Source organism: Amblyomma americanum, chromosome 11 (assembly GCF_052857255.1).
Source record: "Amblyomma americanum isolate KBUSLIRL-KWMA chromosome 11, ASM5285725v1, whole genome shotgun sequence".
NCBI classification, from domain to species: Eukaryota; Metazoa; Arthropoda; class Arachnida; order Ixodida; family Ixodidae; genus Amblyomma; species Amblyomma americanum.
The window spans coordinates 116,933,998-116,960,613 of NC_135507.1; the positions used below are offsets into that span (position 1 = coordinate 116,933,998).

General features: G+C 48.7%; 1 protein-coding gene across 1 annotated transcript in view; it reads left to right on the forward strand.

Moving 5' to 3' along the window:
• The window catches only part of LOC144111039 (alpha-amylase-like), a 644,630-nt gene that overhangs the window by 292,280 nt on the left and 325,734 nt on the right, over positions 1-26,616 (forward strand). The gene's annotated exons all lie outside the window — the stretch shown is intronic.

Below are 26,616 nucleotides of genomic sequence, written 5' to 3' on the forward strand. Positions count from 1 at the left end.
TCTTCTCTCACAACGGCGTCCATGCAAGAGCGGAGAGAGTATAGCGTGCGCGAAGCAAGCTCCTCTCACAACGGCGCCGAAGCGCAAGCCAGAAAGAACGAGCGCGCGCGCGCGAAACTAGTTGGGTTCACGTGCACTACCCAAGCCCATTTTTTCCGGCGGGTTTCAACTGGGATATCAACAGCGAGCGTTTGTTCCCTGACCCACTCTGCCCTCTTCCTTTCTCCTAAGTTACGCCTATCATTACTATATTCCATAGCCCTCTGCGTTGTCCTGAACATAGTTCATAGTACCAAGCCCTCCCTTTTGCCACCAAGCTTACTCCCCATAGATTAGTACCGTGAAGGTACAGCTGCTAAGCTGTAGCACATCTTTAGACAAGGAACGTTTAATGACAAAGACGCACGCAGAGCTTTCTCGTCCACCGTCGCTTGTCTTTTCATGTGCTACAGCTTGTAAACATGAACAAACAAGTCCAAGTTTTCACGTTATTGAATGTACGGTTGTTGTATACGTTCTTTTGGGGGGATATTGATAAACTGTACCAGGGTTTAAACGCGACCACGGCGGCCGTGCTTCGATGGAGGCGAAACGCAAAAATCGCGAATGTCGTGTGCGATGTCAGTGCACGTTTGTTTTTCCAGTGACTCTAATGTTCCCCAGGTGGTCGAAATTATCCCGCAGACCTTCACTACAGCACTTCTTTTTTAATATTTATTTATGCCATTCTTTCCTTCTTTCTTCCTTTCTTCCTTTCGTTCTTTCCTTCTTTCGTTCTTCCTCTCTCTTTCTTCCTCTCTTTCGTTCTACCTTTCTTCCTATCTTCTCTTCTTTTTTTCTTTCTTTCTTCCTTACTTGCACTCCTTCTTCCTTTCATCCTTTCCTTGTTTCCTTTTTTCTTTTTTCCTGTCCTTCTTTCTTTCACTCCTCCCTTTATCCCTTCCCTTGCTGCGCGGTTCGGGTGTCCACCAGTATGTGTGAGACAGTTACTGCGTCATTTCCTTCCTTCAAAACAAATTTTCGCATTCATTTATTCATCACTTGAGAGTGCCTGCCTAGTGCACTCCGACTATTCCTTATTCTTATTACTGTTGGTAACATAGAGCGCAACACAAGGCCAAGCTAAGGAAGCACAGGGCGCGCACTCACCCACATAGATCAGCAGCGCATTGAACAAAGACGAACGGGCTAGTAGGGACATAGCGTTTACCTCAAATGCATTCTTGACGTAAAGCGCGCATACGCCTGTATGAATGATTAATTAATGAAAACTTCATTGTCTACCGAGAAGGAGCCCCAAAATCTCCGGTCCCGGCACGCAGGCCTGGGACGCGGGTAGGCGATGCTCCGCAGACTAAGGTCTAGTGAAGTTGCATTGCTTCTTCACGCCCTCAGCCGCCAGGCGGGTGGCTTGCTGCTGGGTGGCGGGGTCCTCGCTCCGCAGCGAAACTTCCCAGGCTTCTCTACTATTGAGGTTTAAGGCGGCGCCCGGGGAATGGGCGCATTCCCAAATTATGGAAGGAAGAGTGCCCTTTTTCCCGTGATTTTTACATTTAGAATCTTTTTCATCCGCTGTCTGTGTCAGGTAGAGCCAGACTGGGCAGATGTAATTTTCAGCTTGTAGCCACCTCCAAATGCGCCCCTCATTATTGGAGAGAGACCGATTTGGGAGTGGAAATATCCTATGTAATTTATAGTGTTCGGTAAGTTCGTGGTATGTAATGATACAATCTTTCATTCCATTGCATCCGGGTTTTTCTACGGCCGATCGGTAGCAGAGATCTTTGAGCGAGCGCGTGTGCAGCCTCGTTTCCAGGAACAGATTCGTGCGCAGGTATCCATATGATGGAGATTTTTCGATCAATTTGAGTTTGTTGCGAGGATGCGTCTGGCATCCTCCTGTACCTTCTACCTTTCGCAAAATTCGAAATGGCTGTTTTGCTGTCGCTATTTATTATGTATGCTCGTGTGCCGACGCAAGCGAGCGCTATTGCAGCTTCTTCGGCCGTAACTATGCCTCTGGTGCGTGACGAGGCTGTAATTTCGGGTATACCGTCTCCATCTACCACTGCTGATACTGCCGCTCCATGTTTTCTGCCTGACGCGTCGACAAAGCTACTTGTTCGGCTGCCTTGTTTCCCATATTTTTGGCGATGGTTTTTGCTCTGTGTTCTCTGCATTTTTTGTTGTTTATCGGCTGCATGTTTCTCGGCACAGGTGAAATCAACAAATACTTCCTCATGTCTAGCAGTATGTCTGTTTTTTCGCGTTGGACTCTGTCTGGTTGGGCGCCTGTCCACCCGAGGATGGTTCTCCTCGTTTTTTTTCTAGCTCAGTCTTTCTAGCTGCGCGATTCTCACCGCCTCAGTTAGTTCCTGCCATCTATTGTGGATTCCCATTCTTTCCAGCTTTTCTGTTGAAGTGGATATGGGAAGACGCATTTCTTGATTATGGCGTCAGTTCTGTCGCGCTCCAATTTCTTAATGTTTAGGAAGGGTGTGGCGTAGCAAATGCGACTAATGACGTAAGCTTGTGTCACCTTGAGGAGGCTGCGCTCTTTGAGGCAGTGGCCTAGGAGCGAGACTCTTCTTAGTATGCCAGGGACGTGTGTCGCGTAGTTTCCTAATTTTCTTACGGTGTTTCTGTTTTGTCCATTGGCTTGAATGAACATTCCCAGGATTCTTATTTCATCTACTATCGGGACGAGAGTGTTTTCTACCACATATATAATGTCTACGTCTTTCTTTTTTCTCGGTGGTAGATGAAAATTCCGATTTTTCCGGGGAGCAGGATAGAGCTCATCTGCCACGTATTTAACCACCACGTTTGCGGCAGTTTGCAACTTCTGTTCTGACTCCGCGGTCGCTGCCCTTATTAATCCAAAGATTTATGATGCAATCAGTGTACATGCTGAACTTAAGCTCTTGAATTGGATTTAATAATGCGGTGAGTGCTCTCATTTTTGCGTTGAACAGAAATGGGGATAGGAAGGAGCCCTGAGGGGTGCTCTTGCTCTCTAGTTTGGTTGTGGGGGATTAAATGTCCTGGATTTGCACGATTATCTCTCTGTTCGATAGCAAGCCTTTGACGTAGCTGTATGTCTTCTCACCTACTTCGATTTCCTGAAATCCAGCGAGGACTGCGTCGTGTTTTGCGTTATCAAATGCTTTGGTTAGGTCTAGGCCTAGGATGGCCTTTGTGTCCTTGGTGCTTTGATCGAAGATGTCCTGTTTAAGTCTCAGCATAACATCTTGTGTGCAGAGGCCGGTCTGAAACCTACCATTTCTTGTGGCCAGAGGTCCTGTCGTGTGGCCAGAGGCCACAGGTTTCGATGTGTTTGGTTAGTGTCGTCCGTACTTTGTGTTCCATACGTTTGACCACACACGAGGTTAACGAGATGGTTCTTAGGTTTTCTAATTTGGGTGGTTTGCCTAGTTTAGATATGAGGACTACGTTTGCCTTTTTCCACGTTGGCGGAAGGCTCCCGGTATCCCGTACCTTCGTCATGTATTCTGTTAACGCGGAGATTGATGCGTCTTCCAGGTTTCTGAGAATTGTGTTTGTGATACCAGCGGGTCCCGGAGAAGATTACGTTCTTAGGCCGATTATCTCTGCTCGAACCTCGGCTCCGCAATGGGGGCATCTAGATCTATGTTGGGTTTGCCCCGTGTAATTTGGGGTTGTTTCGGCTCCTCCTTCGCCAACCTATGTCTTAATTAATTTTTCGATTAGCTGGTTATCCGCTCTTCGAAATCATGTCTAGCTATGATTTGATTTTTGTTTGCTTGAGTTTTCGATTTTTCCGGATCTAGTGGGTGCTTGAGGACGTTCCACGTCTTTTGTAGGCTCATGCCTCTGCCAATCTCGTCACATCTACTGCACCAGTTTTGTTCATTTAACTTCACTGCGTACGTTTCTATTAGTTTATTGTGTCTAGCTAGTTTTATTCTGATGTTGCGGTTCAATCACTGTGCTCTGAGCCTCTTTTCCAGGTTTCCTTTTCTGTTCCACATGTTTAATAGTTTACTGTCTACGTTTGGCGGTGCATCCTCGTCTTTTAGGATGCGGGATACAATGTCTGGGTTTCTCAGTGGGCACAGGACACCAACCACCGCGGGTTCGGGCTTCGCGAGAGCCAAGGTCCCCGATCAGCCGTCACCACACGCACCCTGGGTCACCGCTGCTGTGATCTCTCTCGTGTCGGCCGTTGGGCTGTCTGCGAGAGAGAGTGGGCAGTCAACGCAAGGTGCGCCTGTCGGACGTCGCTGGACCCCTGGACAGGCTCGAGCCGCGGAGGGTCGAGGACCCGAGCTGGCGAGCTCGATTATGCACTGGTCCTAACGGCAAAGGCCGGACCGGACAGACAGTAGCGTACGCACCGGGCGGGTCCCGAATTCCCGCCAGAAGGCACCAATGGCAAATGCCTTTGGGAAGCTTGCGCGGAGCTGCGGCCGAATGACAGTGACTAGTCACCCCGCCCCTATCCGTCGCCTGAGGCGGGAGAAAGGGAAAGAGGAGAACAACGCGGGATGCCGGTGACAGCCGCTGAAAGGCAACGGCAGGAAGCCCGGATTCCCACATCCTCCTCCCCTTAAATGCCCTCCTACCCTTCGGTGAAAGCGTGCGCCAAAATAAAAATCAATCCACATAAAATAACGCTAGCTACACTCCAGTTCTAGTCATAAACTCAAAAAGACACACAAACAATAAAAGGGGCCAAACAACACATGCATACGCTTCAAGGAAACAAAAGCTAATCACATGCAGATGATATACTCTGTACACAAGGCGATGTGAATACAACTGCACAACTATCTGGCAGGTGGATGGATGATGTGGAAGTTCGGTGGCGCGGGGATCATTGGGCCTCTTCGCGACTCACCGCTCGCAGACTTCATCTTGGACAAGTAGAAGGACCGACTGCCGGCGCTGATCTTCCTTCCGTTGATGACGACTGGGGCCGCGGCAGGGACACTCGGACACGACGTCTTGTTCGGGCACAAGATAAGCAGCGTGCCCCTTTGCGCCGGCTGAAACAGGCGCGGGCGTTCCGCGAAGTCTTGAGGTGCGGCAACAGCGAGGCGTCCTCGTCCCCACTCGACGTTGCCTTTGATCTTGGGAGCGGGCACATAACCACAGGCACACACCGGCACAGAAGCGGACGTTGATCAGCGACAATGACCCACTCGTCAGAAGCGTCCCGAGGCGCCGCGGCAGGGTTCAAAGGACGCACTTTTCATGCTGCACACCGCCCCAACTTCCGCTCCACACAGCACGCACCAAACCCGCGCCGCGAGACACGGCTCCTAAATGAGCAAGCCATCCCCAGACGGAACAAAAGATAGAAGTTCGCTGATCTCTTCGCGAACCAATCGGTCTCGTGTTCGCGAGGAAGGCCGCACCAGTGTGGTCGGAACGGGAATGAAAAAAAGGCGCGCTGTACAAGAGAAGGCACAATCTGCGCTTCAAGCAGATAGTCGCAAACGCGGTTGGGCTGAAACTTACACGTGTACAAGTCGGGTTAAAAACACAACGCCAACGCAACCGTATATTACATATGTACATCTCGGAACGTCTGAACAAACAACGGACAAACAGGAAACGAGAGGCTAGAAACTGACTAAAAGCAACAAACAAACGAATAAATAAATAAATGCACAAGGCTGGAACTGAGCATAAGCACCAAAAAGACGAGCACGCCGTGCTTCACCTGGGTAGCGCCCGACGAGAAAGCTCGCCAGGTAGCTGAGGTTGCGTGCTTTCGGTTGCGGAAAAGTCCGCCGTCGGGCATCAATCACTTCGGTGACCGCGTCGCCTCAGATTGTACCGGCGCGCGGTACACTTGCGTTCCGCAGCACCCCTGTGCGCTTGCCTGTGATACCATTGGATATTGGCGCAAGCTCGTCAGACCGTGACGCATAGGCCTTCAGGTCTGCGATGTGGCACGGCTGGTTTTCCCCGAAAGGGGATCCTCCAGCAGGTACGCGAGCGGCGACCAGACTCTAACCATTCGGTACGGACCAAGCCAGTTAGGAGCGAGCGAGGCTGAGAACCCCTTGCTCGCATCGCTAAGAACGTGGTTGCGCTTCAGGACACAGCCTGAAAGGTCAGGCTGCGGTGCTTGCGGTCTTATTGAGCCTTCTGTTGGGGCTCTAGCTGCCGCCAAACTCTGCCTCGCTCTGTTGAGTGCCCGACCAAGCCGATCCTGAAGCGTCGACGCATAAGCAGAGCAGTCTGCCCGCGTGTGCTCATCACCGAGCTGGCTCTGCACGACGTTTGACATCGGATTCGCCAGCTCCCTCCCGAAATTGGGGAAGGCGGGAGAGAAACCAGTTGAGCGATTCTCGGCTTTCGAATGGCGAACTCAAACTCACTCAAATTGTCTGCCCAGTCCTTTTGACACTCGGCAAAGGGTGCCAGCATTGGCTTGAGCGTTCGGTTGATTCGCTCGGTCAAGTTGAACTGGGGATGGTAGGGTGAAGTGGTGTAGTGCTGGATTCCGAGGGAACGGCACGTATTACCGAACACCCGAGCGGTGAAATAGGACGAATTGTTTGTGATCAGTCTTTCCGGAAAGCCGAACCGACAGGACACTTCCTGGAGTATATCCAGCACCGCTCGTGCTGACACTTCCCGAAACGGGTACAAATCGACCCATTTGGAAAAATGGTCAGCGACTACCATCAGGTAAATGAAACCCTGATTGCTCCTGGGGAAAGGCCCCATCAAATCGCAGGTGGCCATCTGCCACGGACGCACACCGTCAATTGGTTTCATCATTCCGGCCGGCTTGCCGCCCCTTGACTTCACCTCTTGACAGACATGGCAGGAACGGCAATAGCGGAAAATGTCGCGCTTCATGCCGGGCCGCGTATTTCCGTTTGCTAGCCGTTGCAGACAAGCCCAATGTTGCCCATGCCCGTTCCCGACAAGTGCAATGTTGCCAAAACAGACGCTGCAGCCAAGTTCAGTGTTGCCTACGCCCGTTCCCGACAAGTGCAATGTTGCCAAAACAGACGACACTGCAGCCAAGTGCAGTGTTGCCCACGTCCGTTCCCGACAAATGCAAGCGTCTGCCAGGCCCAAGTTGTATTGTAGTAACGCTATCCTGGCCTGCATTTGTGCGAATAGGTGAGTGTCACAGGCAGTGTGTAAAATTCCTGGCCTTTCACAATAAGAAAGCCAACATTCCTTCTGGCACTTTTGTTTCATTGTGGGTGATTTTTTTTTGCGTAACCGTCGCTTTGTTGAGTCTTTTCTCTTAGCGGGGCTGCTGTAATGTCCCTGCCTGAGTGGTTTTTGTATGATGTAGGTTTTCCGCGTATATTTTCGTGGTTTACTGCAAAAATTGTCACTACAGTGCATACTCATTTTGCCCGTTCTTCGTCTTGGGTTGTGGCACATTTTTTTTTCAAATTGCTGAATCGTCAAACGTTCATATCTATCTCACACCTCTCATGAAAGCTGCGCGCGGTTACGGGTGACGTTGTCGTATGATTGATTAGGCGAAACTGAAATAAAGGAGCTTGTGTCAATTGTGTCAGGTAACCTAGAACAGTGTATTGGGCTGTAAGATCATTTCCTTAATTTAGACATTGTTGGAAACAGTTTCATGATGGCATATACTTGTCTTATCTTAACATTGGGCACAGGAAGGGAAAAATCCCACTAAGCACAACCTCCCCTAAATAAACTGTGCAAACAGTAGTCATTATTAATATTGCATCCACTGCTTTGTGTCTAATCTGAGCTCGATGTGGCATCCACATATCTTCTGCAATCTATGATCTGGTAGGTCCTAAACATAAGTGATATTGCTTCTGAAAGTGCAAGCTTATCTTACTTAGAGACCTGCTTTCCATGCGTGGTTTATGTGCTTGCTCCTTTTATCCAATGCATAATGACTCTTTTGATGTTGTGTAGTGAGCCCCCCTTTGATTGCTTGGAGCTTATCTAGTGTCCTCAGAATAAAAAAAAAGGTGGCTACTTCTCTGAACATCAATATATTTATTTTAATAGTTACTTGCGCCACCTCATAGCATCCAAGGAGTTAAAAATGTTTAAAAAGAAAACATTCTACTCATTGAAATCATAGAAGAAAGTACCATTGGATAATATATGAACAGTACTTGACACTAAGCTGCTCTATTCTAGGATAGGTAAAAAACAGAAGAATGGAAAACATCACCCTTTAAGGAAAGCTCTGTTACCTTTAAATTCTTGAATATGTAATTAAGTTGTTGGTTGAGTATATTTCTCACAGTTTACAGCAGTTTTAGCAAGTAAATATTGTAGAAAGATTTTAATCAAAGATTTTTCCCGTGGTCATTGTGCTGCTGTTTCTATTTCAGTTTGCACTTGCTCTGTCATTCTGATTTGCTGTCTTTAATATCCCGGTGGAAATCAAGCAGCACTGTTGTGAATTTTTTCAATTTGCTTATAAGTGGCCATGTATGCAAGTCCCAACAAACACATCCATACTCAAGCATAGGTCAGACTTGACTATCAGCTGTATTCTGAAATCACTTTGCAAATGACCGAATCTCTACTGTAATAAACCCGGAGCTGATGGCTGCCTCGTTCCAAATGTAATTCACATGCTTAATCCAAGGCCTGAGATAAAAAGCACTGCTAAACATAAATTTCTTGCTTGTTCTTAAAGTAATAAGATTAACTCTGTACCTATCGAAGTGGTTACAACACTTTCTTGTAAAGGTGATGTGAACAGTTTACAAAGCTTTTAGCAAAGTAGGTGAATCATACACAATTTGTGAATAACACTGGAGGAATATCATCAGGACCAAATACCTTGGCCTAATTAACATCTTGGAATAATATACCAATCCCGTTAACTCAAAATCTGACCTTCAGCATGCGATCTAGCTTAGCAGGCGGTGCGAATCTAACAGTATGTGACCAAGGCGGCATGCAGATGACGAATAACCACTGCAATGTTTTGTTTGACATACATTATTGTTTATTCAAAAACTAGTGCAGGCACGAGGTAAATAAATTAGTAGAGGAGGAGGCCCTGAGTAGAAACTGTCAGGGGGACCTCCTGTTATTAATTGTATATATGACACATATTAAACATATGGCAGATAGCAACTACATATCGGAAAACAGGTGCAGCAGGAATTAATAATCACAACAAAAAATTAGATTAGGCATGCTCAATTTTACAAACTCATTAAGGAACATGGCAAAAAGAGAACACAGTACTATACAAAAGCACTCAAGCAATAAAAGTCATACACAATAAATACAGGGTTCATTGGCATGGCAAATGAAGGTAATTAAAAAGTATACACTTTTTCAACATTTTATAGAATGATGCTTCTGTACTATATGATGTGATGATTGTTAGTAGAGAGTTGCAGACAGTGATTGCTGAAAACAATGAATAAAAACGAAACTCTAGAATATCATCACTTTTCAAGCCAGGTATAGAGCTGTTGTCCGCACCAAAAAAAAAAAAATTTCCGGGCGTAGTGTACAGTATACCGTGCAGAGACTGTAAAACCATGTGCATGTGGGTGAAAGTGGAAACTTCGTTGAAAGGTTGAAACAACACCAGTATGATGTTGCAAACAAGAAAGCTTCGTCAAATGCACTCGTCGAAAATTCTGAAAGCAAGCAGCATCATATAGATTGAGCAACGCGTGCATTTTGAAAACAGAACAGAATCTCCAGAGCTGTCTATATCTAGAATCCTTAATGATTCAGACAACCAAACACACTCTTAATCTCACTGACGGGGCACTTCCTAGTGCATACGCCCGCTGCCTAGGGCACATTTTCAAGCTTAAATAGCCAGCCTTACACGTCAGCACCTGTTTGTGAACATGGCTCCCGTGTGGGAGCTGAAACATCATTTAGGAGTTCATTTTATTTTGCTCGGTGTTCTGCCTTTTCCACGTACAGCCCCGACCAGACAGATTTCCGTCCAACCCTCGACTTCATGCAGCAAGCATATAGTTTCTAGAAAGCCCAACAGGGAACCTAAACTCAAACGTCAGCATGTGTTAGTTCATGCTCTAGGTCATCCTGCTAGGATTGCAGCCACGGCAAAAAAAAATGTGAAGTTGCTTCCATGCATGTTGCACATAGCATTATCTAACATTGTCTTTAATCCTAAGTTTCAGTGTACTCCAAAAATGCAGAAAGATGACCCTGAGAAACTGCCAGAAAGCACATGTTAGGTCCAACAGGTTTGCAGCATAAGAATCCAGTTGTCTAAAAGCTTCCTGCTGCATTTTATTCCATTGCAAGGAAAGTAACTTCAAACACTGTGGACTGCAGTTACTAGCCTGCTAAATATACCTAATAACTGAATCAGGTGCAATAAGACTCCACAGCCTTGGCAAAAGAAGAATAGTAAATTGGAAAGGGGTAGGTAATGCAGGCAACACTGCAGCAAAAGCCCTCTTATAACCAAAGAGTAGACATGAAGGTTCATCGTGAGAGGCACTGAATGGAACTGTAAAGTGAGAGTGCGATTGATTTTTGTCCCAAGTCTGTGTACACAATGCTGTATCAAAAATATCGTTACAATAGGATGCATATATTCTTAAATACTGAATAGAAAATTCCTGTTGACAGTGTCAGCATGGAGCCTCTTGTTTTGTTTTGAGTTTCAGATTGCTAACTGTTTTAGGGCAAGGATAATATTGGGGAATGGAAGATGCTCTTGGAATACATATTCAGAATGTAGTCCAAAGTGTTTAAGGGAAACACTAGAGGTGAAATGCATTTCAATTAGGCTATAATTACTCATGAGTTTCTACTTGATCGCAGTTATACGGTTGCAGAGCAAAGCTACACAGCTTTCTCAGAAGCTTTGCAGCTGAAGGAAAATTCGTCTTAGTCTGGGGATAAAACCAGAGACCACTGCTTGCCTGGGCAGTCACTCTACATTTAAGCTAACCAGGATGCCTAGCAGATGTCATGGTGAGGTCAAATTGATCAACAACCTGAAGCAAGAACGGTGTTAGTCTCGCTCTGAGCTGTTGATCAATTTGCTCTCTTTACCTAAATAGTTTGAAGCTTCTGACACCATGAGACACTACGCAGGAAACAGTTCGGGATAACCCTTGACCTTTTGCTTCTGACAGCCCATGTAAACGTTCTCGAGGCAGCATGGTAACATTGAATTAAGTGTATGTCTCTTCAGTCTTCTTTACATGCTTGAAATTAATCCGGAGCCCTCCACTAAGGCGATCCTTGTAGCCGGCAGGTTGTTTTTGAATGTCAAACCCTACAATTTACAAATTTTCCACTTGCGGTACGCTGGTGCCGTAGATGGGGCAGAGAGAAGGTCAAGAGAGGCAATCCAGTGATCTTTACGCTGCTCAGAAGTCATGTCGCAGGTGTTGAACAAAGGCGCAGCGGATTCGAGGGCAGAGAGGCTGGCAAGCTCGGCCTGTAGCGGCGAGCGGGACAAGGCATCAGCATCATGCTGCTTGCGGCCCGACCGATATACGACACGTATGTTATATTCTTGTAGATGGAGAGTCCATCGAGCCATGGCAGGCGACCGGAGGGATCTTTTAGCGAAGAGAGCCAGCATAGGGCATGGTGGTTGGTGACCACGTCAAAAGGACGGCCATTATGATAAAGTCGAAACTTACCAAGGCCCCAGACAATGGCCAAGCTAGGCCACCTTAGCCAAGCACTCTTCATACTTCATACATTATCTGGCGACTAACTAGCGAGGTGGAGCTACAATAAACGTTTTTCCAAGAACTCTCGTCCCGCAAACTTTTGTGTCCGATAGTACATATGTGAATAGTGGCGTGTCGCGTCCGCGAAATATGGGGTGCGGCACTGCTGTATTCTTGTAAAGGCGGCTTATCTCAGCCTGCAATCTTTACCCGTCCAATTGTGAAACGAGATATGACGCCTCGAGAAAAGGGGTTGAGACTGCATAATTATAATAGCTTCGCCATATCTTCCATGTACCTCCATGAATGCCAGCACCTCCGTTCAGCCGCTGCTGTGGTTATTGTGCTCGGCTCCTGACCCGAAAGACGCGGGTTCGATCCCGCGGCGGCTGTCGCATTTCGATGGAGGCGTTAATGCTAGAGGCCCGTGTACTGTCTGATGGCAGTGCACGCTATTGAACCGAAACCAATGTTGTTTCGGTTACGAGAGAGCATTTGATTCGCGAAAGAGTATCTAGACCTACGGTGTACATATGTAGCTTGTAAATTTCTGCTTGAAATACTTCTCATGTCTGACAGATCTGCCGCTGCCGTGACGCAGGCGCTGTCGCGACTCTGACAGGAAAAAAATGGTGCCGGTTTTAGGAATAACATTTTCACGCTTCAAAATTGAGACTCTAGTTGGTGCAGCTGTAGGCCAACGCGCTTCGATGACAAAAAAAAATGGTGAAGTTGCCTTCCGAGTGCATTCCATGCAGATTTTCGGTTTTGATTTTACGGTTGGCAGTTTTGTCTAAAATCTGTACTTTCGTTATTTTTGCTGTCAGCTTTCATTGTTTTTATGGTGCTATTGTGGTGTCATTTCTTAAAAATTGTGAGCCATGTTTCCAGCGCATTTCGTATCAGTTGCAGAAAAAGTTCATTTCGTAGGTAGCGTTGTAGCGCCATCTGCCTGGGACGACCTGCCCATCGACATCAGGATCATCCTGCGTGCCGCGGGTCGTTTGTATCTGTGGCTTGATTGTTGCTGTTCTTGCGTTTGTTGTAACACTGAGTGCATCTTTAAGCGCAAGCAAAAAAGTTATGCTGCAGTGTTCAAGTATGACACGTTGGAGCCAGTTCAGGTGAGCTTTCCGTGCTGCGCGGCTACCTACACGGCCTTCGTTAGTACTGTACTAATTTTTGGGAAAACAGCAGTTGAGGTACCTTATGGTCACTTTTCTTTTCGGAGGTTTTTAGTGCTGCGTAATCCTATCGGACAGAGTCGAGTTCATACCGCGTAAATGTATGTACCACCAGCAGCAAAAGCTATTGAGGTGCTTGTTCTCGGGGAAGAAAAGTTATTGTGGTGCTTCCTCGCGACCTAGTGCTTTAAAAATGCTACCAGCGTGTGGCGAATGCAAGTCCCCTCGTTCAGACACTTCGAGCGATTGGCTTAGGTGGCGCTTGGCTACTGTGCCGGAGTTCCCGGGTTTGAATCCGACTGCGGCGGCCGCGTTATCGATGGAGGCCAAACGCAAAGACGCCCGTGTGCTGTGCGATGTGAGTGCACGTTATACATCCCTATGTGGTCGAAATTATTCCGGAGCCATACATTACGGCACATCTTTCTTTCTTTCTTCTCTCAGTCCCTCCTTTACCCCTTCCCTTACGGCACGGTTCAGTTGTCCGCCAAGATGCGAGACAGATACTGCGCCATTTCTTTTCCCCAAAAACCAATCTTCTTCTTCCCCGTTCTCTCCCACCTCGTAAATGTTGCCTGCCTATAGTACCTCCGTGTGACGTGATTCTAAATTGATCACTTCAGGCCTGACCTGTTCAATTAAGCGAGTTCACACAGTTCATTTTCTTAGAAATACTGAGTGCAGTGCGCGAGCTCAGCCACTGTGACCCTGTATAGTAAACGGGTACCGCACAGGGGGGGGGGGGGGGGGATGGTAGGGTTTTAACGTAGTTAAAGCGAGTGTATGTGTGAAAGCACGTGTTTAGCCTGGTTGTCTCCTGGTTTTGCTTTGCTAGGTCGTCGGCACTTCTGGCGACGTGATTAGTTCTAGAGTAGTTTTAGTTGATGGAAGACAACGACATGCAATGCACAGCGCGAGCGTGTGTTTCAGTTTAACGCGAGCCGAGGTCGTCTGCGGCCGCAGCATAGTGCTCTCGTGCACAGGCCAGCGAAATTGATCTGCTCGCGCCGCCGCGGGTTCGAATCCCAGTTGCGGCAATATTTAGTTTATTATGTTTGCCAAGGTCACCCTCAAGGTCAAGCTTCACACCAACTCTGTGAGCCAGTTAGACCTCGTGAAGTAGTACTTTCACACTAAAATATTAGCCCTCCTGAGCCAAAATGACCGTGACAATGTTTACAATTGCTGTACAGTTGATGCCTTCATAACCATATAAAGACACTCCATAAGCACGTTTCTGACCAGTCCAGCTCGATTCGGCACCTCAAATGAGTGTGAACGCGGCTACCAGTTCAGTTTGACATAACTAGTGTGAACAGAGGTCATGAACATGCTTCAGCAAAGCATCTGTATTTGATAGCCTCTTCTCTTTTTTTTTACTATAAGTGTTTTTCACCACCACTGCCTGCTCATAATGACAAATGCTACAAGTGGTTAACATGCCTTGTATTTGTCAACAGCATGGCAAGACAGCCGAATACATTTGTAGCGAAGTCTGCCAAACAAGTTGTGGTACTATGTATTGCTGAACTTGGCATGACCGTATGCTGATATTGTGAAATAACATTGAGTGGCCGTTATGTCTATCGTTTTTCTCAGATCTGTCTGCTGTAGGCCAAAGTTTGGGCACATGAGCGCAAAACAGATTTGTTGAAAATACTTTTCATGAAAACATTTACTTATGGTACTGAGTACTGTGTAACACGAAAGTATCTGCTGAGACTATGCTCAACTGTAAAAAATGTCTGAACAGTGAAAAGTAAATCATTCATAGTGTCGTGGCGCAGGGGTTCACTAGAACCCGGGCTCCGTTGGGTAACGTGTCCGCGCCTTCGGGTTGAAGAAATATGGAACTTCAAGCTTGGGAAAACGAAAAACAAACAGGTTTACTGGCACTTTTCATGAAACTTGATTACATAATTTAAAAGGAAAGAGAAAGAGCAAACAGTCAAGAATTAAAAGTTCATAGCGTCGAGCAACTGGATGAGCCTTGTCGTCAGGGCCCAGAGCGATCGTTCCTACTCGGGACACTCGTTAAATACACTGAGGCTCCGCCGCTTTCACCACACGATTCACAGGTCGGAAGAGTCACCGCACATAGCACGCTGAGCCCTGTGGGAATGGGCGAGGAGGATGCGGAGGTCCGCTGCTACTTCGTCCTTGGGAATGCGCTTCTGCCCGCTTCCTTTCGTCATCTTGTCCATCGTCGGTCGCGTCTCACGGTCCGACACAAGGGGAGCGTGCGTGGGAGATTCCACGGGTAGTTTCCCCGATACATCTTTTTTTCTTTTTCGTAAGGTCACCGAGGGGTCAAACAACGTGTCCCTAGGAGGGTTGTAACAATAGTTAACAGCAAATTGAGAATAATAAAAGGAGCATTACAAAAAACCTGTTTACTTATAAGAACAGATAACAGTGTCCCCAAAAATATCTGGAAGGAATGTATGCAAAAGGACATAGCAAACATGTTTGAAGTTTTCTGCCAGCACCTCGCCTCCCCCCCCCCACCCCTCTTCCCAGAAAAAAAAAAAAACTTGAAGCATTTAAGAGTAATTCAAGAATGGGTAGAAGTGTTTAAGTTCATTCTAAATATAGATTTTTTAAAGTATTTGCAAGATACCAAGTTTTCATGAGAAGTACTGAGTATAGAATATTCAATCTGCGGTAGAAGAAGCACCAAAAGATATTGACAGAAGAACTAGGGGGCTGTGCTGATCCTGTGCCATTGTCTTGTGGAGCTGCTGTTGCCATGGTATACCAACAACTAACCAATGTACGGTTCTCCTCTGTTGTATGTTAGCTATGTGCATGTTTGACAGTTTTCCATGGCCACTTTTGTTAAATCCTATCATCCAGAAATCTTGAGTAATAGTCATGACCTTGTGCTGCACTGCTATCTTCTGTTTTGTCAGCCTCAAAGGTTAGCAGAATGTGGCTGTGTAGGAAAAACTTCATTGGTGTGCTGGTGCCTTGTGTACCAGTTGACAGGCATTATGCCAGTAAATGGAGCGTGCATGTTCCCTCATGATTGCCTTGGAAGTGTTGCTATGGGTTATGGCGCATGTTTATGGGTTTTTCTGCGCACCCAAATTTCGTTGTTTTGACAGGATTATACATGTCAGAAGGGCTAGTAGTTATTATATCAGAGCAGTGTGAATATGAAAAACATACTGCAGTGGGTAAATGAAAACTAAAAAGACTGGTACGGTGTAAAGCTGCTGAAACCGCTCACCAGTTCTTGAAAAAGTGAACATATCACCACTAAATTAAAGCTTCTGTTTGGGCGAGTTTGTAATGATCCATTTGCTTCAGTGGTTGTGTTGCTTGTCTTCCTTTCATGTGTCCCGTCTTCCCGCACTCTTTAACAATCACATCACTACTACGCTTCACAAATTTTCCCTAATGTGTTTGTCTTGGGTGGCTTGCAAAAATGGCTCAAGCTTGCAGATCTGCAATGTCAACAGCCCGGCATATCAAGGTCCACAGAATGTTATATTACTTGTAATGGGACCGACAGGCGCAGCGCAGCGAAGAAGCGGACGAGTTCAAGCGGGACAACGAAGAAGCAGACGAAGTGCAGCTGGGTTTTTCGAACAACGCCTGTGAGTGTGCCCGTCGTGTCGCCGGTCAACCAAGGCCAACCGACCTGTGCTTCAAATAAATGCCTTGACACTTGGTGGAGGTGCCTCGGTTCCCGTCCCGGTCCTCATCCTGGAACTTCGAAGTGGAACGCTCCTCGTCTCCGCCACCATGCCGGAAGGTCCGAGTGAACCATCGCAGCCCATCCCTGCCACCGTACTCTGTCACGGGGTGCAGCGCCAGCGTGACCCTTCTCCATTTAGTGGCACCGATGACCAAGACGTCGACGATTGGCTGGCCTCCTATGAGCGCATCAGCACTTACAATCGGTGGGACGATTCCGTGAAACTTAGCAACGTCCTCTTCTATCTAACGGACGTTGCCAACCTATGGTTTCGCAACCATGAGGCCGATCTTCCCACCTGGTCGTCCTTTAAAACGAGCTTCGCCGACGTTTTCGGCCGCCCCGCCGTCCGGAAGCTTCGCGCCGAGCAACGTCTTCGTGCTCGATCTCAGCTCCCTTCCGAGACGTTCACAAGCTACATCGAGGACATTGTTGACCTGTGCAAGCGTGTCAACCCCTCCATGTCCGAAGGGGATAAAGTCAACCACATACTTAAAGGCATAGCCGATGACGCTTTCCAGATGCTGCTGGCGAAGAACCCCACCTCCGTCGCTACCGTCATCCAGCTGTGCCAAAGCTTCGACGAACTCTGCAAGCAACGCGCATCTACGCGGCAGTCCGGCGCGCCTGCGGGGGGTCTTGCTGGCTTGGCCCTTGGTGGCTCGTCTGCTGAGCAGTCCCTGTTCATGCAGCAGGTTAAAGACTTCATCCGCGAAGAGATCGCTCGCCAGCTTTCTCTGCTGCATCACATTCCCGACGCCGTCTGCCCTCCGCACGACCTGGTGCCATCTCTCACGCCCACTATCCGTCGTGCTATTCAGGAGCAGGTCGCTGCAGTTCTGCCATCCAGTCCCCCACCTCCTCCTGTGGCAGCGCCGCTCACCTATGCTGAAGCAGTCACCGGCACACGGCGATCGCCCACCTCTGCCGCCTACCCTAGCAGCCCGGCCTTTTATGCTCCACCGCCGTCTATACCCCCGCCGCAGGTCCCGGTTCGTCGACCCCGCCGAAACCCTACGAAACCCTGGCGTACCGAGGACAATCGACCGATATGCTATTCCTGCGGTCTTCCGGGCCATGTCGCACGCTTTTGCTGTCAGCGATCTCCTCGTTCTGGCGATTTCATGCGCAATTTCCGCTACGATTCCGGGCCGCCCTTGCCTAATGTCTCTTCTGCCTCCTCTACACATCGCTCCCAGTACCCTACTCGCCGCTCGCCTTCCCCTCGTCGACGTTCCATTTCTCCGATGCTCCGCCGCCCGGACCCTCTCCCAGAGGAAAACTGACTGCCGCAGTTCAGGAGGCAAGAACTGCGTGTTTTGCCAACTTTTTAAGTCCTCCGTGTTCTCCTGCTAACGTGATTGAGGTGTCTGTTGAAGGCGTCCCCGTTCTCGCGCTCGTCGACACGGGTGCTGCAGTGTCAGTAATTAGTGATGCTCTTCGCCGCAAACTTCGTAAGGTGACAACGCCGCTGTCTGACTTTTCACTACGTACGGCCACCTCTCAGCGCATCCACCACATCGCAGCCTGCACGGTCCGCGTTTCTATCAACGACGTCGCCTATACCATCGAGTTTGTTGTGCTAACCACCTGCTCTCACGATGTCATCCTCGGCTGCGATTTCCTCTCGGCCCATCGTGCAGTGATTGATTGTGCCCGTGCGGAACTTGAGCTTTCTCCCCTGTGTGATGTTTCGTTGTGTGACCTACCTGTGCGCTCCGCTAAGCTTCTTGTAGCTGCCGACACCGACATACCTCCCTCCTCTTCAGCCCTCGTTCCGCTCCGCCCCGACTCTTTCCTCAGCGGCCCTGTTCTTTTCACACCTACCGCAGCAGCCACTCGCCATCAGCACCTCGTCATTCCATTCGCCGTTGTCTCGATTTCCGATGGCCACTGCGCCATCTATGTCACCAACCCATTTTCCTGCCCGTCGTTTGTTCTTCGCGGCGAATGCCTCGGCTCTATTGAAGAACTGGACCCTGCTCTTGCTTCCGAGTTCTCCGATACCCGTGCCTGCCCCCCAGTTACTGCCTTAGCCTGTTGTGCGACAGCGCCCGATCCGATTTCCATCGACGTCTTTCGTCGTAACATCGCTCCCGACCTTCCGTCCGCTTACCGTGACCAAATCTTGGAACTTCTCTGCCGCTTCCGCAACTCTTTCGACCTTTCCCAGCCCTCCTTGGGGCGCGCATTGGCCGTCTCTCACACAATTGACACTGGTACCCACGCTCCCTTGCGTCAGCGACCGTACCGAGTCTCGCCGAGCGAGCGCCGCGTCATCCGTGACAATGTTGACGACATGCTTCGGCGCGGCATAATACACCCTTCTCACAGCCCTTGGGCCTCTCCTGTTGTCTTGGTGACGAAAAAAGATGGCTCCATCAGGTTCTGTGTGGACTATCGCCCTCTCAACAAGATCACACGCAAGGATGTTTATCCTCTACCCCGAATCGACGACGCACTGGGTTGCTTGCAGGGAGCGGAGTATTTTTCATCCCTCGACTTACGCTCCGGCTACTGGCAGGTCCCGATGGCAGCGAACGACAGGCCGAAAACCGCTTTCGTCACCCCAGACGGCTTGTATGAGTTCAATGTGATGCCATTCGGCCTCTGCAATGCTCCAGCTACATTCGAAAGGATGATGGACACTGTTCTCAGTGGCCTCAAATGGGAAACTTGTCTGTGTTACCTAGATGACATTGTCGTTTTTTCCAAAGATTTTCCTTCCCATCTGCATCACCTTCAGCGCGTACTCACTAGCCTTACTGACGCCGGCCTCCAACTAAACTTGAAAAAATGTTACTTCGGTGCAACGCAGCTCACAATATTAGGCCATGTCATCTCCAAAGACGGCGTCCTTCCTGACCCTGCCAAACTTCGCGCCGTCGCTGACTTCCCCAAACCAACCACCTTAAAAGAACTTCGCAGTTTTATAGGCTTATGCTCATATTTTCGACGCTTCATCCGAAATTTCGCCAGTATCATCGCCCCTTTAACGCAGCTTCTTGCCGGCAGCCCGAACCTTTCGTCTTGGTCCCCCGCCTGCGATACCGCGTTCAGCACTTTACGCCGCCTGCTGGTCTCTCCCCCCATCCTTCGCCATTTTGATCCCGCCTGTCCGACAGAAGTTCACACTGACGCGAGCGGTGTGGGCTTGGGCGCAGTTCTTGCCCAGCGAAAGCCTGGGTATCCGGAATACGTCGTCGCTTACGCCAGCCGCGCCCTCACCAAGGCCGAATCAAACTATTCTGTCACAGAAAAAGAATGTCTCGCCATCATTTGGGCAATTGCCAAGTTCCGCCTTTACATTTACGGCCGGCCCTTCTATGTCGTCACAGACCACCACGCCCTATGCTGGCTATCCTCCCTCAAAGATCCTTCTGGCCGACTCGCTCGCTGGGCTTTACGTCTCCAGGAGTTTGATATACACGTCATTTATCGCTCCGGCCGCAAGCACTCGGACGCCGATGCCCTTTCTCGTTCACCACTCCCATGCGAGTCAACCTCTGCCCTCGTCTGTGCCTACGAATTCTCTTCGTTCAACATCCCTGTAATGCTCTCCGAACAACTGAAGGATCCTTCGATCACCTCGCTGCTAAACTTCCTGAACACTCCCTCGCCGCATCATTCGACCCGGACCCTTCGCCGCCAAGCCCACCACTTCGCCGTTCGTGATGGCCTCTTATACCGCCGTAATTACCTCCCCGACGGCCGGAAGTGGCTGTTGGTCATCCCCCGACACCTCCGTGCTACAATCTGTGCCTCTTTTCACGCCGCTCCACAATGCGGCCACGCCGGTGTACTGAAAACATATGCCCGCCTTCGTCAGCGATTCTAATGGCGAGGTATGTACCGCTACATACGTCCGTACATTCGGTCATGCACCGCCTGCCAACGTCGCAAGAAACCTCCCCATTCCGCCGCCGCTCCTTTGCAGCCGTTACCTTGCCCTGGACGTCCCTTTGACCGCGTCGGCATTGATCTTTATGGCCCGCTTCCAACTACTTCGGCTAATAATCGGTGGATCATCGTTGCCGTTGACCATCTCACCCGTTATGTCGAAACGTCGGCTCTCAAATCTGCTACCGCAAACGATGTCGCTCACTTCATTCTACACAGTCTTGTTCTTCGTCACGGCGCCCCGAAAGAACTTCTAAGTGACCGCGGCCGTGTTTTTCTCTCGGACGCCGTCGAGGCCCTGCTCAAGCAATGCCAAATCGTTCATCGCTACACCAGCGCCTATCACCCCCAGACCAACGGCATGACTGAGCGGTTCAACCGCACTCTGAGTGACATGCTCGCCATGTACGTTGACACCGCCCACTCCAACTGGGATCAAGTGCTGCCGTTCGTCACGTACGCGTATAACACAGCTACTCAGACAACAACGGGGTTTTCTCCTTTCTTCCTCTTATATGGCCGGGAGCCTACATCCACCATGGACACCATCCTTCCTTATCACCCTGACCCTTCCGAGACCACCTTACTCTCCGAAGCTCACCTGTATGCCGAAGAATGCCGGCAACTTGCCCGCTCTTTCACCACGCAACAACAATGGGATCAGAAGCACCGTCGGGATTCCCCGGACCCTCCAGCGTCATACCCATCTGGCGCCCTCGTTTGGCTCTGGGTGCCTTCCTCCACTCCCGGCCTCGCCACGAAACTACTGTCTCGCTTTCACGGACCTTACCGGGTTGCCCAGCAAACTTCTCCGGTGACTTATATCGTTGAGCCGCTCGTTCCCTCTTCGGACCACCGTCGCCGGGGGCGCGAAACTGTGCACGTTGAGCGCCTCAAGCCTTACTATGACCCGCCCATCCTCTCCTCTCCGTAAGTCGCCAGGATGGCTCCTTTTTCGGAGGGAGAGTAATTGTAATGGGACCGACAGGCGCAGCGCAGCGAAGGGAGGGCTTTGGAAACCCTACTTGATACTTTTAACGAAGTGTGGCTTTCTGGCATCATGCCGGGAGACTGGAAGCATTCTATTGTGGTTCCAATCCCCAAGTCAGGTCAGCCTCCAGTATCTCTCTCGGCCCTTCGTCCAATTTCCTTTACCCCTACCATCTGCAAGCTTTATGAAAACATTCTAGCCGCACGCTTATCATGGTGGCTGGAATCCCATGATTGTTACCCAGATTCCCAAATTGGTTTCCGCCCACATATTGGAACGGAGGACGGCCTTGCTACTTTGGCTGCTGACGTGCTTGACCACTCTCCACAGAGTCACCTTGTACGAACCGTAATCGCTACAGACATAACAAAGGCATATGATAACATCCTTCACTCTGCCATTCTTGCCTCCCTTCAAACTCTTGGTCTCCCTCACCGGTTCCTCCTCTCCATTCACGCCTTTTTAGCAAATCGAACCTTCAGCGTGCGTGTCCACGGAAAGCCCTTTGGTAATTTCACTTCCAATAGAGGAGTGCCGCAGGGCTCCGTTCTCGCCCCCACATTATTTAATGTGGCTTTAATTCCTCTGGTTCGAGCCCTAGAGACCATCCCTTCTATCCGCGTGCTTGCATATGCCGATGATATCACCTTGTGGTGCTGTCATCCAGATGCGTCTATTCATCAGTCGGTCCTTCAACACGCGCTGGATGTATTGACATCTCGCCTCCCACCTTTGGGTCTAACACTCTCTCCTACTAAATCATGTTTCATTCGAATTGGAAATAAAGCCGCCTTACGGAAAGCTCCCCCTTTAAATTTTACGGTACATAATTCTCTGATTCCTCAGGTAGAAACTGTTCGTATTCTTGGTCTTCTCCTCCATACATCTGGGACTGGCACCCCGTGGCTGACAGCCACCCGTAAATCAGCTCACGCTACTCTAGGTCTGATTCGTCGCATAGCTATGCGCTCTGGTGGTGCACGTGCTCATACGGCCCGCCAGCTTGTGCGCTCTATCCTTCAGCCACGGATAGTATATCAGGCTCAATTTCAACGTCTCACCCGCAGACAGTGGGACTCCCTTGAAGCTATCAATCGTGAGGCTATGCGCGTCATAACATATCTGCCTCGTTTAACACCCATACCTGCGCTACAGGAGTTCGCCCAACTTAATACACTCAGTGAGATCATCGACCAACGGGTGGCAAATAGAGCTCGGAAACAGTCTCTCAAACTTCATCGTTTAAAGACACTTCCACCGTGGTCCTATTGCCAGCTCACTGACAATCGCCCCACTGTTTCCCCGTCGGTATCAGCAGCGTATCTGCCTGAAGGGTGCATATTATACACGGATGCATCTCATTCTGCAGAGAGGGGAGTTACTGCTGTGTATAGTCCATCTCATCCGCATCTCAACTCTCGCGCGACGTATACTGCGGATACGTGCACTCCCCTGGCATTGGAACTTCAAGCCATTTACAATGCCATTGCTTCCCTTCCGCTCGTTCCAACATTCAATACAGTTCACATTTACACCGACTCCCGCGCCACCCTTAAACAGCTGAAGGCTGTTCGCCGAACGTTCCAGATTTCACAATCTATTCATGTGCTCTGCGCAAAGTATCCATGTCCTGTGCGCATACACTGGATTCGCGGCCATGCCCAGGATCCACATAACATTCAAGCGGATGCTATGACTCATCTTCATACATTAGACGATCCGCCACCTTCCCCTCTTCCCCCAGATCCGTTCCTGTCCCACGTTTCCGATTCCGAAGTTCTGCGCCAGCGAACACGTGCTCTAATTCCTCCGTGTTCGCACCCTCTCCCCCGTAGTCTTACTCGGCAGGAGGAGGTATCCGTGCGCCGGATTCGGGCAGGGGCGGCTCTGACACCATCTGTCCGTCATCGGTGGCGTGCCAAAGATCTGCCACTACCTGACAGGTGCCCTCACTGTGGCGCTGCACCGGACATATGTGATGTGCGGCACTTGTTGTGGACGTGCCCAGCGACGGCTGCTATCAGAAAACGGCTCCTCAGGGAGGTTGGCCTGCGGTGGAACCGCGAAAGTGACTTCGTGAAGTGGACAATGGACAACCGTTTCATTAACAACCTCTGCGACTACCTCAGCGCAACGGTTCTTCACTCCTTCTTTTAACTTTCAATCCCGTGCATTCCTTCCCCCCTTTCCTTTTTCAACTTATGCCTCATGGCACACTTCTCGAATAAAAAAAAAAAAAAGAAGCGGACGAGTTCAAGCGGGACAACGAAGAAGCAGACGAAGTGCAGCTGGGTTTTTCGAACAACGCCTGTGAGTGTGCCCGTCGTGTCGCCGGTCAACCAAGGCCAACCGACCTGTGCTTCAAATAAACGCCTTGACATACTGAATAACTTGGACGGTGATCTGCGTGCATTGCTAAAAAATCAATTTCAAAAAGAACTGCCTAACTATGTTATTGACACTGTTGTAATGAAATGCTGTGTAGCCCACCCCTGTTATGCCTCTAAGAGAAGAGACAGCAGTATGTGTAAATAAATAAAAAGGACTTGAATGCTTCCTTCACGAAAAATTGATGCCAAGCAATGACACCATTTTTTAGACATCAATTGATAATACTTATCGCATGCTTTGTACCATTTCCAGCCTTTGTAGCGTTTCCAGCAGTTAGCCTGTCTGTAAAGGCGTTTTTTGTTATTGTTTCAGCGATGTAGGTGCCGATTAAACCAAGGCGCAGTGTTAGTGCATGAATCTGTCAATACGAACAGCATGTTTATTACTGTTTATCAACGTGTACTGTACGCGTTAAGTGGCATATGAACCAAGTCACTCACACATGGATAATCTAGTCTGGAGAAAATGTTGCTTATTTCGCACGAAACGCGACCACAGAATGGAAAAAGCCAATTCAGCAGCAAGAAGAGGTAATCGATGTGTTGCGGGTGTGAAAAATGAGACCTATGCATGGGGACAGAATGCCGAAAAAAACTCCGGACCATAATCAGCTCGGCATTCTTTCCGGCTTTCCTCAGCAGCGCCTCGCGGAAAGTCAACTTCACGCGACCGCATGTTCCCTTTAACAGTGTACCATACTGTACAGAAAACTAACATCCACATTAGTGTGACGCTGCATGTGACCGAAGGTGTGGTTTGACTGCCAATTTATGTGGACTGAAAGGAATACATCACTCGACTGACATCCGCACTGTGCAGAAAGTTGTGTGGACTGTGTTGTGCAGCTCCTTAACTTAAGTTTCGAACAGAAAACTCGCAGTGCCTTGGTGCGAAGTACACTGTAGGAAATGGCTTATTTGATGAGAAGGGGCCTGGTCTTGCAGCGTCAGTAATCGTAATTTTTATTTTTGGTTAAGTACACAGATAATGAATACAGGGGAAAGGATGATGCACTGCTGCTGCTTGCTATTTACTGTTCGCACTCTTGCACAGACTTATGCAGTAAAGAGTGCTGGCACTGTGAATTAATAAGAATCACCATCATGACGGCAGGTTTCTGCAGTAAAATGTCGGCCGGAGTAGATGTGCAGTTTTCTCTTTTCATACTATGAATTATTTCTGTTCAGACAATTTCTCATGTTATCAGATATGCTTCTTCCCGTTACAATATGTCAAAGATATGTTGGCATCTGCATATTCTGCAATGAAAGCCGAGGAAACCACCATTCTCTGACTTACATTTTTGCAATGCTCGTGAAAACAATCATTCAAATGTACCCCAGTCTGCCGTTAAAGAAACCGTACCTAAGACAGTCGGATCCAATGTATAATGAATCCTGTGCACTGAAAAAATCCGATGTTATGTTTGTTTTTTTCGCATTCTATTCGTGCAAGAAATGGTTGGCCTAGTCATCTGGCAGAACGATTGCAGCTCGTTTGGCACAGAAAACAACCACTTTGACATTGAATCATTGAATCGCTGTCCGAGTTTCTCTTGGCTATATATATGGCAGTTTGGTTGCTCTGAAGAGCAATGAGGAGACAGTGCCTTTATTAAAGGATTGCTTCCATACAATTCATTCCACCGTAGACTTGTCAAGACAGCTATCATGAAAACATCTCTTCAATGTCATGTTCACACCATGTTGGCATCAGGTCCTCAAATAATGCACACTTAGCAGAAGCACAGTATGTCAACTATGTTTTGGCAAATGTTGCTGAAGGGTTATGGGGGCTTAACGTCCCAAAACGACTCAGGCTATGAGGGACGCCGTAGTGAAGGGCTCCGGAAATTTCGACCACCTAGGGTTCTTTAACGTGCACTGACATCGCACAATACACTTGCCTCTAGAATTTTGCCTCCATCGAAATTCAGCGGCCACGGCCGGGATTGAACCCGCGTCTTTCGGGCCAGCAGCCGAGCGCCATAACCACTGAGCCACCGCGGCGGGTGTTGCTGAAGGCTTCATGGTATAGTCTCCAGGGCATCTCAGCTGTTGCATAGCTTGAAAATCAGGCAGCAAACTAATGTCAGTGTTTTTTTTCTGCTCAGCACTTGTTGCATTACTTTGTAGGATGAGGGCAACCACTTCTGGGAAAAAGTGTACAAAGAAATATGTAAGGAAAAAATTCTACTGCACACTATTCAGTGTATTAGACCCTGCTGTCATCGGGCAGGTGTTCAGAAGGGCACACTGGGGTACATATGTTTCCCGCTCCTCACGCCACAGTTTCATCTGAGGCTGCAGGATGTGAAAATAAATAAATTTTCAAATGACCACCTCCATAAGCATTTCAACATTGTAAAGAAAAGAATGGAAGCTTCGTCAACCTTTGTTGCGCCAACCTGCGCCTGCAAAGAGAACAAAGCCACTCAAAAAATAATGAAAACAAAGCTGTTCACTTGCATTGTGATGACCACTCGGGAAAAAAAGCACACAAGAAAAACAGTTGCGGTGAAAATTAAGCGGTATTTGGTCTTGAGATATGACTGCGGTTAAGTGCAGAGGAACTGAGCTTAACAGCAGTTCAAAGCTCTAAATTTACAAGTATAAGCAGCAAGAACAATAACCAGTGAGGAATGAAGCTGAAGTTAAACTTTGGGAGTTAGACAGGTTCAACACTTTACCTCAGCTTTGACGCACAGACTCTAGCATCGATACTGCGAGATTCGGGAACGGCTCAACTCAGCAGTGCAGTGTCTGCCATTGTGCAGACATCCTG